Here is a 12665-nt window from a genome sequence, read left to right as displayed (position 1 = left end):
CTCTCAGCTGAATTTCCATCATGTTGGAGTTGTGTACACGCTTTCTTTTCCTCAATGTCCACTCTCCACTTTGTCCATTCGTCTTTACCTATGTACTCATTGTCACTATCCATTGTTCCCTCACTATCATAGTCACTCTCTGACCAGTCCAGGTCCTGTTCACCTTTGACCTTTGCTGCCTGGTCTGTCTGAGTGTCGTTAGTCTTTCCTTCAATTGCTAGTTGATCCTCGCCTGGGCCCTGAGTCTTAACCATTGCCGCTGCGAAAATGGAAAAATCTGAAAGAGATGACAAAGGTGTGAAAAGGTAAGTTTTCATTGATATCAGTGGAGTTCGCTACATTTAATGACAGATCAGTGATAATTTACATATGCTGTCAAACAACTGTATTTTTTACCTTTGCACGTTTCCGATTGGTCTTCCTGAGGATGCTGAGTCTCCCTCTGCTCCAGCAAGTATCCTGTCCTCCTTCTCCTCCTGACTCTCTAACTGTCCTTTGTCCTTTTGGTCATCCTTTTCTTTCTCTTGGTTGGATTTGACACCTCTGTGTCTTGGCTTTGACCCTCTTTTCTCTCACCCTCCTCTCTCTTTGGGTTGTTTTCTCTTTCTCAACGTTGTTGTCCGTATTGTCTTTGTCAACCATGCCTTTCTTCATGTTTGGTTTCCCACTCTTATCATCACATTCACTTCTTATCACATTTCTTCCTGTTCTCTCATCACTCTCAATATCTGTCTTTTCTTCAACCTCCTCCTCCTCATCCGTTTCCTTTATTTCTTCACTAATGTCCTCAGTGTCACTGTCGATTATTTCCTCAATCTCGCTGTAGTCACTCTCTGACCAGTCTATATCACCTGCCAGGTCGTTTTGAACTTTGACTTTTGCTGGTTGATCATTCTGACAGTAATTTGTAGCTACCTTCTCCTCAACAAGCATATTTTTATGCCCAGTTTTGCTATCGTCAGTCTTCGGACATTTATGACTTCCAAAGTGAAATTCCCAAACATCCAAGGCTGTCTTTTTTAGCTCTTTCATCCTCACTGTGTCTTCCACCCTCTTTCTTTCCTCCTTCTCCTCCATTGTGGTCTTCTCTGCATTCTGTCTTTCCATTTTTTTTATATTTTTTTTATTTCACCTTTATTTAACCAGGTAGGCTAGTTGCAACTGCAACCTGGCCAAGATAAAGCATAGCAGTGTGAACAGACAACAACACAGAGTTACACATGGAGTAAACAATAAACAAGTCAATAACGTAGTAGGGAAAAAAATAGAATCTATATACAATGTGTGCAAAAGGCATGAGGAAGTAGGCAATAAATCGAATAATTACAATTTAGCAGATTAACACTAGAGTGATAAATCATCAGATGATCATGTGCAAGTAGAGATACTGGTGTGCAAAAGAGCAGAAAAGTAAATAAATTAAAGCAGTATGGGGGGTGAGGTAGGTAAATTGGGTGGGCTATATACCGATGGACTATGTACAGCTGCAGCGATCGGTTAGCTGCTCAGATAGCAGATGTTTAAAGTTGTTGAGGGAGATAAAAGTCTCCAACTTCAGAGATTTTTGCAATTCGTTCCAGTCGCAGGCAGCAGAGAACTGGAAGGAAAGGCGTCCAAATGAGGTTTTGGCTTTAGGGATGAATAGTGAGATACACCTGCTGGAGCGCGTGCTACGGGTGGGTGTAGCCATCGTGACCAGTGAACTGAGATAAGGCGGTACTTTACCTAGCATTGCCTTGTAGATGACCTGGAGCCAGTGGGTCTGACGACGAACATGTAGCGAGGGCCAGCCGACTAGGGCATACAGGTCGCAGTGGGTGGGTCGTATAAGGTGCTTTAGTAACAAAACGGATGGCACTGTGATGAACTGTATCCAGTTTGCTGAGTAGAGTATTGGAAGCTATTTTGTAGATGACATCGCCGAAGTCGAGGATCGGTAGGATAGTCAGTTTTACTAGGGTAAGTTTGGCGGCGTGAGTGAAGGAGGCTTTGTTGCGAAATAGAAAGCCGACTCTAGATTTGATTTTGGATTGGAGATGTTTGATATGAGTCTGGAAGGAGAGTTTGCAGTCTAGCCAGACACCTAGGTACTTATAGATGTCTACATATTCTAGGTCGGAACCGTCCAGGGAGGTGATGCTAGTCGGGCGTGCGGGTGCAGGCAGCGAACGGTTGAAGAGCATGCATTTGCTTTTACTAGCGTTTAAGAGCAGTTGGAGGCCACGGAAGGAGTGTTGTATGGCATTGAAGCTCGTTTGGAGGTTAGATAGCACAGTGTCCAAGGAAGGGCCAGAAGTATACAGAATGGTGTCGTCTGCGTAGAGGTGGTCTCAGATCTCAGATGATACGAAGGAGAGGTTGAACAGGCTGGTAATAGGGGGTGCGACAATGGCGGCGGACAGTTTCAGAAATAGGGGGTCCAGTTTGTCAAGCCCAGCTGATTTGTATGGGTCCAGGTTTTCCAGCTCTTTCAGAACATCAGCTATCTGGATTTGGGTAAAGGAGAAGCTGGGAAGGCTTGGGCGAGTAGCAGCGGGGGGGGGGGGGGGCTGTTGGTCAAGGTTGGAGTCGCCAGGAGGAAGGCATGGCCAGCCATTGAGAAATGCTTGTTGAAGTCTTTGATTATCACGGATTTATCGGTGGTGACCGTGTTACCTAGCCTCAGTGCAGTGAGCAGCTGGGAGGAGGTGCTCTTGTTCTCCATGGACTTTACAGTATCCCAGAACTTTTTGGAGTTAGAGCTACAGGATGCAAATTTCTGCTTGAAAAAGCTGGCCTTTGCTTTCCTGACTGACTGCGTGTATTGGTTCCTGACTTCCCTGAACAGTTGCATATCGCGGGGGCTCTTCGATGCTATTGCAGTTCGCCACAGGATGTTTTTGTGCTGGTCGAGGGCAGTCAGTTCTGGAGTGAACCAAGGGCTATATCTGTTCTTAGTTCTGCATTTTTTGAACGGAGCATGCTTGTCTAATATGGTGAGGAAGTAACTTTTAAAGAATGACCAGGCACCCTCAACTGACGGGATGAGGTCAATATCCTTCTAGGGTACCCGGGCCAGGTCGATTAGAAAGGCCTGCTCGCAGAAGTGTTTTAGGGAGCGTTTGACAGTGATGAGGGGTGGTCGTTTGACCGCGGACCCGTAGCGGATACAGGCAATGAGGCAGTGATCGCTGAGATCTTGATTGAAGACAGCAGAGGTGTATTTGGAGGGCAAGTTGGTCAGGATAATGTCTATTAGGGTGCCCATGTTTACGGATTTAGGGTTGTACCTGGTGGGTTCCTTGATGATTTGTGAGATTGAGGGCATCTAGCTTAGATTGTAGGACTGCCGGGGTGTTAAGCAGATCCCAGTTTAGGTCACCTAACAGAACAAACTCTGAAGCTAGATGGGGAGCGATCAATTCACAGATGGTGTCCAGGGCACAGCTGGGAGCTGAGGGGGGTCGGTAGCATGCGGCAACAGTGAGAGACTTATTTCTAGAGAGATTAATTTTTAAAATTAGAAGTTCGAACTGTTTGGGCATAGACCTGGAAAGTATGACAGAACTTTGCAGGCTATCTCTGCAGTAGATTGCAACTCCTCCCCCTTTGGCAGTTCTATCTTGACGGAAAGTGTTATAGTTGGGTATGGAAATCTCAGAATATTTGGTGGCCTTCCTAAGCCAGGATTCAGACACGGCAAGGACATCAGGGTTGGCAGAGTGTGCTAAAGCGGTGAGTAAGACAAACTTAGGGAGGAGGCTTCTGATGTTGACATGCATGAGGCCAAGGCTTTTTCGATCACAGAAGTCAACAAATGAGGGTGCCTGGGGACATGCAGGGCCTGGGTTTACCTCCACATCACCCGAGGAACAGAGGAGGAGTAGTAGGGTGAGGGTGCGGCTAAAGGCTATCAAAACTGGTCGCCTAGAGCGTTGGGGACAAGAAATAAAAGGAGCAGATTTATGGCCGTGGTAGAATAGATTCTGGGCATAATGTGCAGACAGGGGTATGGTGGGGCACGGGTACAGCGGAGGCAAGCCCAGGCACTGGGTGATAAGAGAGGTTGTATCTCTGGACATGCTGGTCTCAATGGGTGAGGTCACCGCATGTGAGGGAGGTGGGACAAAGGAGGTATCAGAGGTACGGAGAGTTGAACTACGGGGTCCATTGCAAACCAAAACAATGATAACTAGCCTGAACAACAGTATACAAGGCATATTGATATTTGAGAGAGGCATACAGTAAGGCATAAAGTGATTGCAGGTCTTGATTGGGAGAGCTAGCTAAAACAACAGGTGAGATAACAGTAGCTAGTCAGCTAACACAGCAACAGCAGGTAAAAATGGCGACGACTAGGCAGAGAGGGTCGGGTTAACTACACACAGAGCCTGAGTTAAAACACAGAGCCGACAGATAAAACACAAATAAACAGAATGGAGTACCGTGAATTAATGGACAGTCCGGCAGGCATCAGCTATGTAGCCAAGTGATCATAGTGTCCAGGGGGCAGCTGTAGATGGAGCAGGGAAGCCGCCACTAAGCTAGCACGCGGTGTTTAAAGTTAGTAGCCCGGGGGGGGGGGGGGTGGTCTGCTCAGACGGAGGGGTTCTGCTCAGACGGAGGCCGGTTGAGGGCACAGCGGATGGCAGAGAATCCAAGCCGGATGGCGATGGTGAAAGAGAGGTTGTGATTGTAGAATTGTGTTTGCTAACTGATGCTAGCTTCGTGGCAGTGGCGCTAGCTGCGATAGCTGCAGGCTAGCTGTGAGGATCAGAAGTAGTGGCTCAGGGATTACGGCAGGAATCCGGCGTTGTTGTCGAGAGACAGTCCGATGCTGGTAAATCGGTGAGTAATATCCAGGCTAATAACAGGGCTGGTGTCTGTGCAGAAGGTAAAAGCTGCTAGCAGCGGTTAAAAATGGCTAAGTAGCTTGTAGCTGATTAGCTGGTTAGCTACTGGGGGTTCTTGAATGTGTCCCAAAGTTAAAAAATAATAGCGATTCCGTATCACATTGGGTGAGGTAGTTTATCGGAAGGTATAATCGAATTGAAAAGAGATAGAATTAATAAAATAAAAAAATAAAAAAAAATATATATATATATACAAGAAATAAAGGGAAAAAATACAAATGTACGCGAGAGAACTAAACAGACACGTCTACACTGCTACGCCATGCCATCTTGGATCGAACCCATCTTTGTCATCCTCTCCTCCAACTCTCATTTCTTCCAGTTAACCTTTTTGGTTGTTTTGACAATTGCAGTATCACAGTCCTCTTTTTCTCATATCTTTTCTAATCTGAGAAATGTTTTTTCTTCACGATTGGCGGATCCTTCTCAATCTGCACTGTTTTCCTTCTCAACCTTTTTGGTTGTTTTGAAAATTTCAGTATCACAGTCCTTTTTCTAATATCTTCTCTAATCTGAGAAATGTTTCTTCTTCACGATTGGCTGATCCTTCTCATCTGCACTGTTTTCCTTCAAGTTTTAGGTTGTAGTGCAGAAAGCAGTGCTTGTCTGCTTGGTCCCCTGTCAGTCTGCTTATCATAAATAATCCCCACCTCACTGAACACTCGATTGGGACCGAGGAAGGTGGGGGACAGAAACTTCTTTGCCAATGGAGCAAGTGATTGAAGTCTGTCGTCATTCTGCTTCCACCACTCCAAAGGCAAGCCGCTCTTTCTGTCAATGACAGGCTCTGTGAGGTAACGCTCCAACTCAATTTCAAAACTGCACTGGACTTCAGCCCTGCCCTCTTGGCTTCCAAGGATTCTAGCGTAGAGGCTGTCCACCAGACTGGGTGGCTGATTCATCTACTTGGACTCTTTGCTTTTTTTGCACCTGGATTTGTGTCCTCCTCTTCACTTGTCCCATCTACGTCATCTTGGATCAAATCCATCTTTATCATCCTCTCCTCCAACTCTCTCATTTTTCCAAGCATTTCATTCTTCATTTCTTCCAGTTTCCTGAAGAAATGTTTCTTCACGATTGGCGGACCCTTCTCATCTGCATTGTTTTCCTTCTCAACCTTTTTGGTTGTTTTGACAATTGCAGTATCACAGTCCTCTTCACTTTTTCTAATATCTTCTCTAATCTGAGAAATGTTTCTTCTTCACGATTAGCTGATCCTTCTCATCTGCACTGTTTTCCTTCTCAACCTTTTTGGTTGTTTTGACAATTGCAGTATCACAGTCCTCTTCACTTTTTCTAATATCTTCTCTAATCTGAGAAATGTTTCTTCTTCACGATTGGCGGATACTTCTCATCTGCACTGTTTTCCTTCTCAACCTTTTTGGTTGTTTTGACAATTGCAGTATCACAGTCCTCTTTTTTCTCATATCTTCTCTAATCTGAGAAATGTTTCTTCTTCACGATTGGCGGATCCTTCTCATCTGCACTGTTTTCCTTCTCAACCTTTTTGGTTGTTTTGACAATTGCAGTATCACAGTCCTCTTTTTCTCATATCTTCTCTAATCTGAGAAATGTTTCTTCTTCACGATTGGCGGATCCTTCTCATCTGCACTGTTTTCCTTCTCAACCTTTTTGGTTGTTTTGACAATTGCAGTATCACAGTCCTTTTTCTAATATCTTCTCTAATCTTAGAAATGTTTCTTCTTCACGATTGGCTGATCCTTCTCATCTGCACTGTTTTCCTTCAAGTTTTAGGTTGTAGTGCAGAAAGCAGTGCTTGTCTGCTTGGTCCCCTGTCAGTCTGCTTATCATAAATAATCCCCACCTCACTGAACACTCGATTGGGACCGAGGAAGGTGGGGGACAGAAACTTCTTTGCCAATGGAGCAAGTGATTGAAGTCTGTCGTCATTCTGCTTCCACCACTCCAAAGGCAAGCCGCTCTTTCTGTCAATGACAGGCTCTGTGAGGTAACGCTCCAACTCAATTTCAAAACTGCACTGGACTTCAGCCCTGCCCTCTTGGCTTCCAAGGATTCTAGCGTAGAGGCTGTCCACCAGACTGGGTGGCTGATTCATCTACTTGGACTCTTTGCTTTTTTTGCACCTGGATTTGTGTCCTCCTCTTCACTTGTCCCATCTACGTCATCTTGGATCAAATCCATCTTTATCATCCTCTCCTCCAACTCTCTCATTTTTCCAAGCATTTCATTCTTCATTTCTTCCAGTTTCCTGAAGAAATGTTTCTTCACGATTGGCGGACCCTTCTCATCTGCATTGTTTTCCTTCTCAACCTTTTTGGTTGTTTTGACAATTGCAGTATCACAGTCCTCTTCACTTTTTCTAATATCTTCTCTAATCTGAGAAATGTTTCTTCTTCACGATTAGCTGATCCTTCTCATCTGCACTGTTTTCCTTCTCAACCTTTTTGGTTGTTTTGACAATTGCAGTATCACAGTCCTCTTCACTTTTTCTAATATCTTCTCTAATCTGAGAAATGTTTCTTCTTCACGATTGGCGGATACTTCTCATCTGCACTGTTTTCCTTCTCAACCTTTTTGGTTGTTTTGACAATTGCAGTATCACAGTCCTCTTTTTCTCATATCTTCTCTAATCTGAGAAATGTTTCTTCTTCACGATTGGCGGATCCTTCTCATCTGCACTGTTTTCCTTCTCAACCTTTTTGGTTGTTTTGACAATTGCAGTATCACAGTCCTTTTTCTAATATCTTCTCTAATCTTAGAAATGTTTCTTCTTCACGATTTGGCTGATCCTTCTCATCTGCACTGTTTTCCTTCTCAACTTTTCTGGTTGTTTTGACAATTGCAGTATCACAGTCCTCTTTCTCATATCTTCTCTAATCTGAGAAATGTTTCTTCTTCACGATTGGCTGATCCTTCTCATCTGCACTGTTTTCCTTCAAGTTTTAGGTTGTAGTGCAGAAAGCAGTGCTTGTCTGCTTGGTCCCCTGTCAGTCTGCTTATCATAAATAATCCCCACCTCACTGAACACTCGATTGGGACCGAGGAAGGTGGGGGACAGAAACTTCTTTGCCAATGGAGCAAGTGATTGAAGTCTGTCGTCATTTTGCTTCCACCACTCCAAAGGCAAGCCGCTCTTTCTGTCAATGACAGGCTCTGTGAGGTAACGCTCCAACTCAATTTCAAAACTGCACTGGACTTCAGCCCTGCCCTCTTGGCTTCCAAGGATTCTAGCGTAGAGGCTGTCCACCAGACTGGGTGGCTGATTCATCTACTTGGACTCTTTGCTTTTTTGCACCTGGATTTGTGTCCTCCTCTTCACTTGTCCCATCTACGTCATCTTGGATCGAATCCATCTTTATCATCCTCTCCTCCAACTCTCTCATTTTTCCAAGCATTTCATTCTTCATTTCTTCCAGTTTCCTGAAGAAATATTTCCTCACGATTGGCGGATCCTTCTCATCTGCACTGTTTTCCTTCTCAACCTTTTTGGTTGTTTTGACAATTGCAGTATCTCAGTCCTCTTTTTCTCATATCTTCTCTAATCTGAGAAATGTTTCTTCTTCACGATTGGCGGATCCTTCTCATCTGCACTGTTTTCCTTCTCAACCTTTTTGGTTGTTTTGACAATTGCAGTATCACAGTCCTCTTTTTCTCATATCTTCTCTAATCTGAGAAATGTTTCTTCTTCACGATTGGCGGATCCTTCTCATCTGCACTGTTTTCCTTCTCAACCTTTTTGGTTGTTTTGACAATTGCAGTATCACAGTCCTCTTTTTCTCATATCTTCTCTAATCTGAGAAATGTTTCTTCTTCACGATTGGCGGATCCTTCTCATCTGCACTGTTTTCCTTCTCAACCTTTTTGGTTGTTTTGACAATTGCAGTATCACAGTCCTTTTTCTAATATCTTCTCTAATCTTAGAAATGTTTCTTCTTCACGATTGGCTGATCCTTCTCATCTGCACTGTTTTCCTTCTCAACTTTTCTGGTTGTTTTGACAATTGCAGTATCACAGTCCTCTTTCTCATATCTTCTCTAATCTGAGAAATGTTTCTTCTTCACGATTGGCGGATCCTTCTCATCTGCACTGTTTTCCTTTCAACCTTTTTGGTTGTTTTGACAATTGCAGTATCACAGTCCTCTTCACTTTTTCTAATATCTTCTCTAATCTGAGAAATGTTTCTTCTTCACGATTGGCGGATCCTTCTCATCTGCACTGTTTTCCTTCTCAACCTTTTTGGTTGTTTTGACAATTGCAGTATCACAGTCCTTTTTCTAATATCTTCTCTAATCTTAGAAATGTTTATTCTTCACGATTGGCTGATCCTTCTCATCTGCACTGTTTTCCTTCTCAACCTTTCTGGTTGTTTTGACAATTGCAGTATCACAGTCCTCTTTCTCATATCTTCTCTAATCTGAGAAATGTTTCTTCTTCACGATTGGCTGATCCTTCTCATCTGCACTGTTTTCCTTCAAGTTTTAGGTTGTAGTGCAGAAAGCAGTGCTTGTCTGCTTGGTCCCCTGTCAGTCTGCTTATCATAAATAATCCCCACCTCACTGAACACTCGATTGGGACCGAGGAAGGTGGGGGACAGAAACTTCTTTGCCAATGGAGCAAGTGATTGAAGTCTGTCGTCATTCTGCTTCCACCACTCCAAAGGCAAGCCGCTCTTTCTGTCAATGACAGGCTCTGTGAGGTAACGCTCCAACTCAATTTCAAAACTGCACTGGACTTCAGCCCTGCCCTCTTGGCTTCCAAGGATTCTAGCGTAGAGGCTGTCCACCAGACTGGGTGGCTGATTCATCTACTTGGACTCTTTGCTTTTTTGCACCTGGATTTGTGTCCTCCTCTTCACTTGTCCCATCTACGTCATCTTGGATCGAATCCATCTTTATCATCCTCTCCTCCAACTCTCTCATTTTTCCAAGCATTTCATTCTTCATTTCTTCCAGTTTCCTGAAGAAATATTTCTTCACGATTGGCGGATCCTTCTCATCTGCACTGTTTTCCTTCTCAACCTTTTTGGTTGTTTTGACAATTGCAGTATCACAGTCCTCTTTTTCTCATATCTTCTCTAATCTGAGAAATGTTTCTTCTTCACGATTGGCGGATCCTTCTCATCTGCACTGTTTTCCTTCTCAACCTTTTTGGTTGTTTTGACAATTGCAGTATCACAGTCCTCTTTTTCTCATATCTTCTCTAATCTGAGAAATGTTTCTTCTTCACGATTGGCGGATCCTTCTCATCTGCACTGTTTTCCTTCTCAACCTTTTTGGTTGTTTTGACAATTGCAGTATCACAGTCCTTTTTCTAATATCTTCTCTAATCTTAGAAATGTTTCTTCTTCACGATTGGCTGATCCTTCTCATCTGCACTGTTTTCCTTCAAGTTTTAGGTTGTAGTGCAGAAAGCAGTGCTTGTCTGCTTGGTCCCCTGTCAGTCTGCTTATCATAAATAATCCCCACCTCACTGAACACTCGATTGGGACCGAGGAAGGTGGGGGACAGAAACTTCTTTGCCAATGGAGCAAGTGATTGAAGTCTGTCGTCATTCTGCTTCCACCACTCCAAAGGCAAGCCGCTCTTTCTGTCAATGACAGGCTCTGTGAGGTAACGCTCCAACTCAATTTCAAAACTGCACTGGACTTCAGCCCTGCCCTCTTGGCTTCCAAGGATTCTAGCGTAGAGGCTGTCCACCAGACTGGGTGGCTGATTCATCTACTTGGACTCTTTGCTTTTTTGCACCTGGATTTGTGTCCTCCTCTTCACTTGTCCCATCTACGTCATCTTGGATCGAATCCATCTTTATCATCCTCTCCTCCAACTCTCTCATTTTTCCAAGCATTTCATTCTTCATTTCTTCCAGTTTCCTGAAGAAATGTTTCTTCACGATTGGCGGATCCTTCTCATCTGCACTGGTTTCCTTCTCAACCTTTTTGGTTGTTTTGACAATTGCAGTATCACAGTCCTCTTTTTCTCATATCTTCTCTAATCTGAGAAATGTTTCTTCTTCACGATTGGCGGATCCTTCTCATCTGCACTGTTTTCCTTCTCAACCTTTTTGGTTGTTTTGACAATTGCAGTATCACAGTCCTTTTTCTAATATCTTCTCTAATCTTAGAAATGTTTCTTCTTCACGATTGGCTGATCCTTCTCATCTGCACTGTTTTCCTTCTCAACTTTTCTGGTTGTTTTGACAATTGCAGTATCACAGTCCTCTTTCTCATATCTTCTCTTATCTGAGAAATGTTTCTTCTTCACGATTGGCTGATCCTTCTCATCTGCACTGTTTTCCTTCAAGTTTTAGGTTGTAGTGCAGAAAGCAGTGCTTGTCTGCTTGGTCCCCTGTCAGTCTGCTTATCATAAATAATCCCCACCTCACTGAACACTCGATTGGGACCGAGGAAGGTGGGGGACAGAAACTTCTTTGCCAATGGAGCAAGTGATTGAAGTCTGTCGTCATTCTGCTTCCACCACTCCAAAGGCAAGCCGCTCTTTCTGTCAATGACAGGCTCTGTGAGGTAACGCTCCAACTCAATTTCAAAACTGCACTGGACTTCAGCCCTGCCCTCTTGGCTTCCAAGGATTCTAGCGTAGAGGCTGTCCACCAGACTGGGTGGCTGATTCATCTACTTGGACTCTTTGCTTTTTTGCACCTGGATTTGTGTCCTCCTCTTCACTTGTCCCATCTACGTCATCTTGGATCGAATCCATCTTTATCATCCTCTCCTCCAACTCTCTCATTTTTCCAAGCATTTCATTCTTCATTTCTTCCAGTTTCCTGAAGAAATGTTTCTTCACGATTGGCGGATCCTTCTCATCTGCACTGTTTTCCTTCTCAACCTTTTTGGTTGTTTTGACAATTGCAGTATCACAGTCCTCTTTTTCTCATATCTTCTCTAATCTGAGAAATGTTTCTTCTTCACGATTGGCGGATCCTTCTCATCTGCACTGTTTTCCTTCTCAACCTTTTTGGTTGTTTTGACAATTGCAGTATCACAGTCCTTTTTCTAATATCTTCTCTAATCTTAGAAATGTTTCTTCTTCACGATTGGCGGATCCTTCTCATCTGCACTGTTTTCCTTCTCAACCTTTTTGGTTGTTTTGACAATTGCAGTATCACAGTCCTCTTTTTCTCATATCTTCTCTAATCTGAGAAATGTTTCTTCTTCACGATTGGCGGATCCTTCTCATCTGCACTGTTTTCCTTCTCAACCTTTTTGGTTGTTTTGACAATTGCAGTATCACAGTCCTTTTTCTAATATCTTCTCTAATCTTAGAAATGTTTCTTCTTCACGATTGGCTGATCCTTCTCATCTGCACTGTTTTCCTTCTCAACTTTTCTGGTTGTTTTGACAATTGCAGTATCACAGTCCTCTTTCTCATATCTTCTCTAATCTGAGAAATGTTTCTTCTTCACGATTGGCTGATCCTTCTCATCTGCACTGTTTTCCTTCAAGTTTTAGGTTGTAGTGCAGAAAGCAGTGCTTGTCTGCTTGGTCCCCTGTCAGTCTGCTTATCATAAATAATCCCCACCTCACTGAACACTCGATTGGGACCGAGGAAGGTGGGGGACAGAAACTTCTTTGCCAATGGAGCAAGTGATTGAAGTCTGTCGTCATTCTGCTTCCACCACTCCAAAGGCAAGCCGCTCTTTCTGTCAATGACAGGCTCTGTGAGGTAACGCTCCAACTCAATTTCAAAACTGCACTGGACTTCAGCCCTGCCCTCTTGGCTTCCAAGGATTCTAGCGTAGAGGCTGTCCACCAGACTGGGTGGCTGATTCATCTAC

General features: G+C 43.8%; 1 pseudogene; it reads right to left on the bottom strand.

The window, feature by feature from the left end:
• Positions 1-8: 8 nt before the first annotated feature.
• Positions 9-12665, bottom strand: part of LOC129847423 (golgin subfamily A member 6-like protein 26) — a 36463-nt pseudogene continuing 23806 nt past the window's right edge.

Source organism: Salvelinus fontinalis, unplaced genomic scaffold (assembly GCF_029448725.1).
Source record: "Salvelinus fontinalis isolate EN_2023a unplaced genomic scaffold, ASM2944872v1 scaffold_0833, whole genome shotgun sequence".
Lineage (NCBI taxonomy): Eukaryota > Metazoa > Chordata > Actinopteri > Salmoniformes > Salmonidae > Salvelinus > Salvelinus fontinalis.
This window is presented reverse-complemented; position numbering and strand designations above follow the sequence as displayed.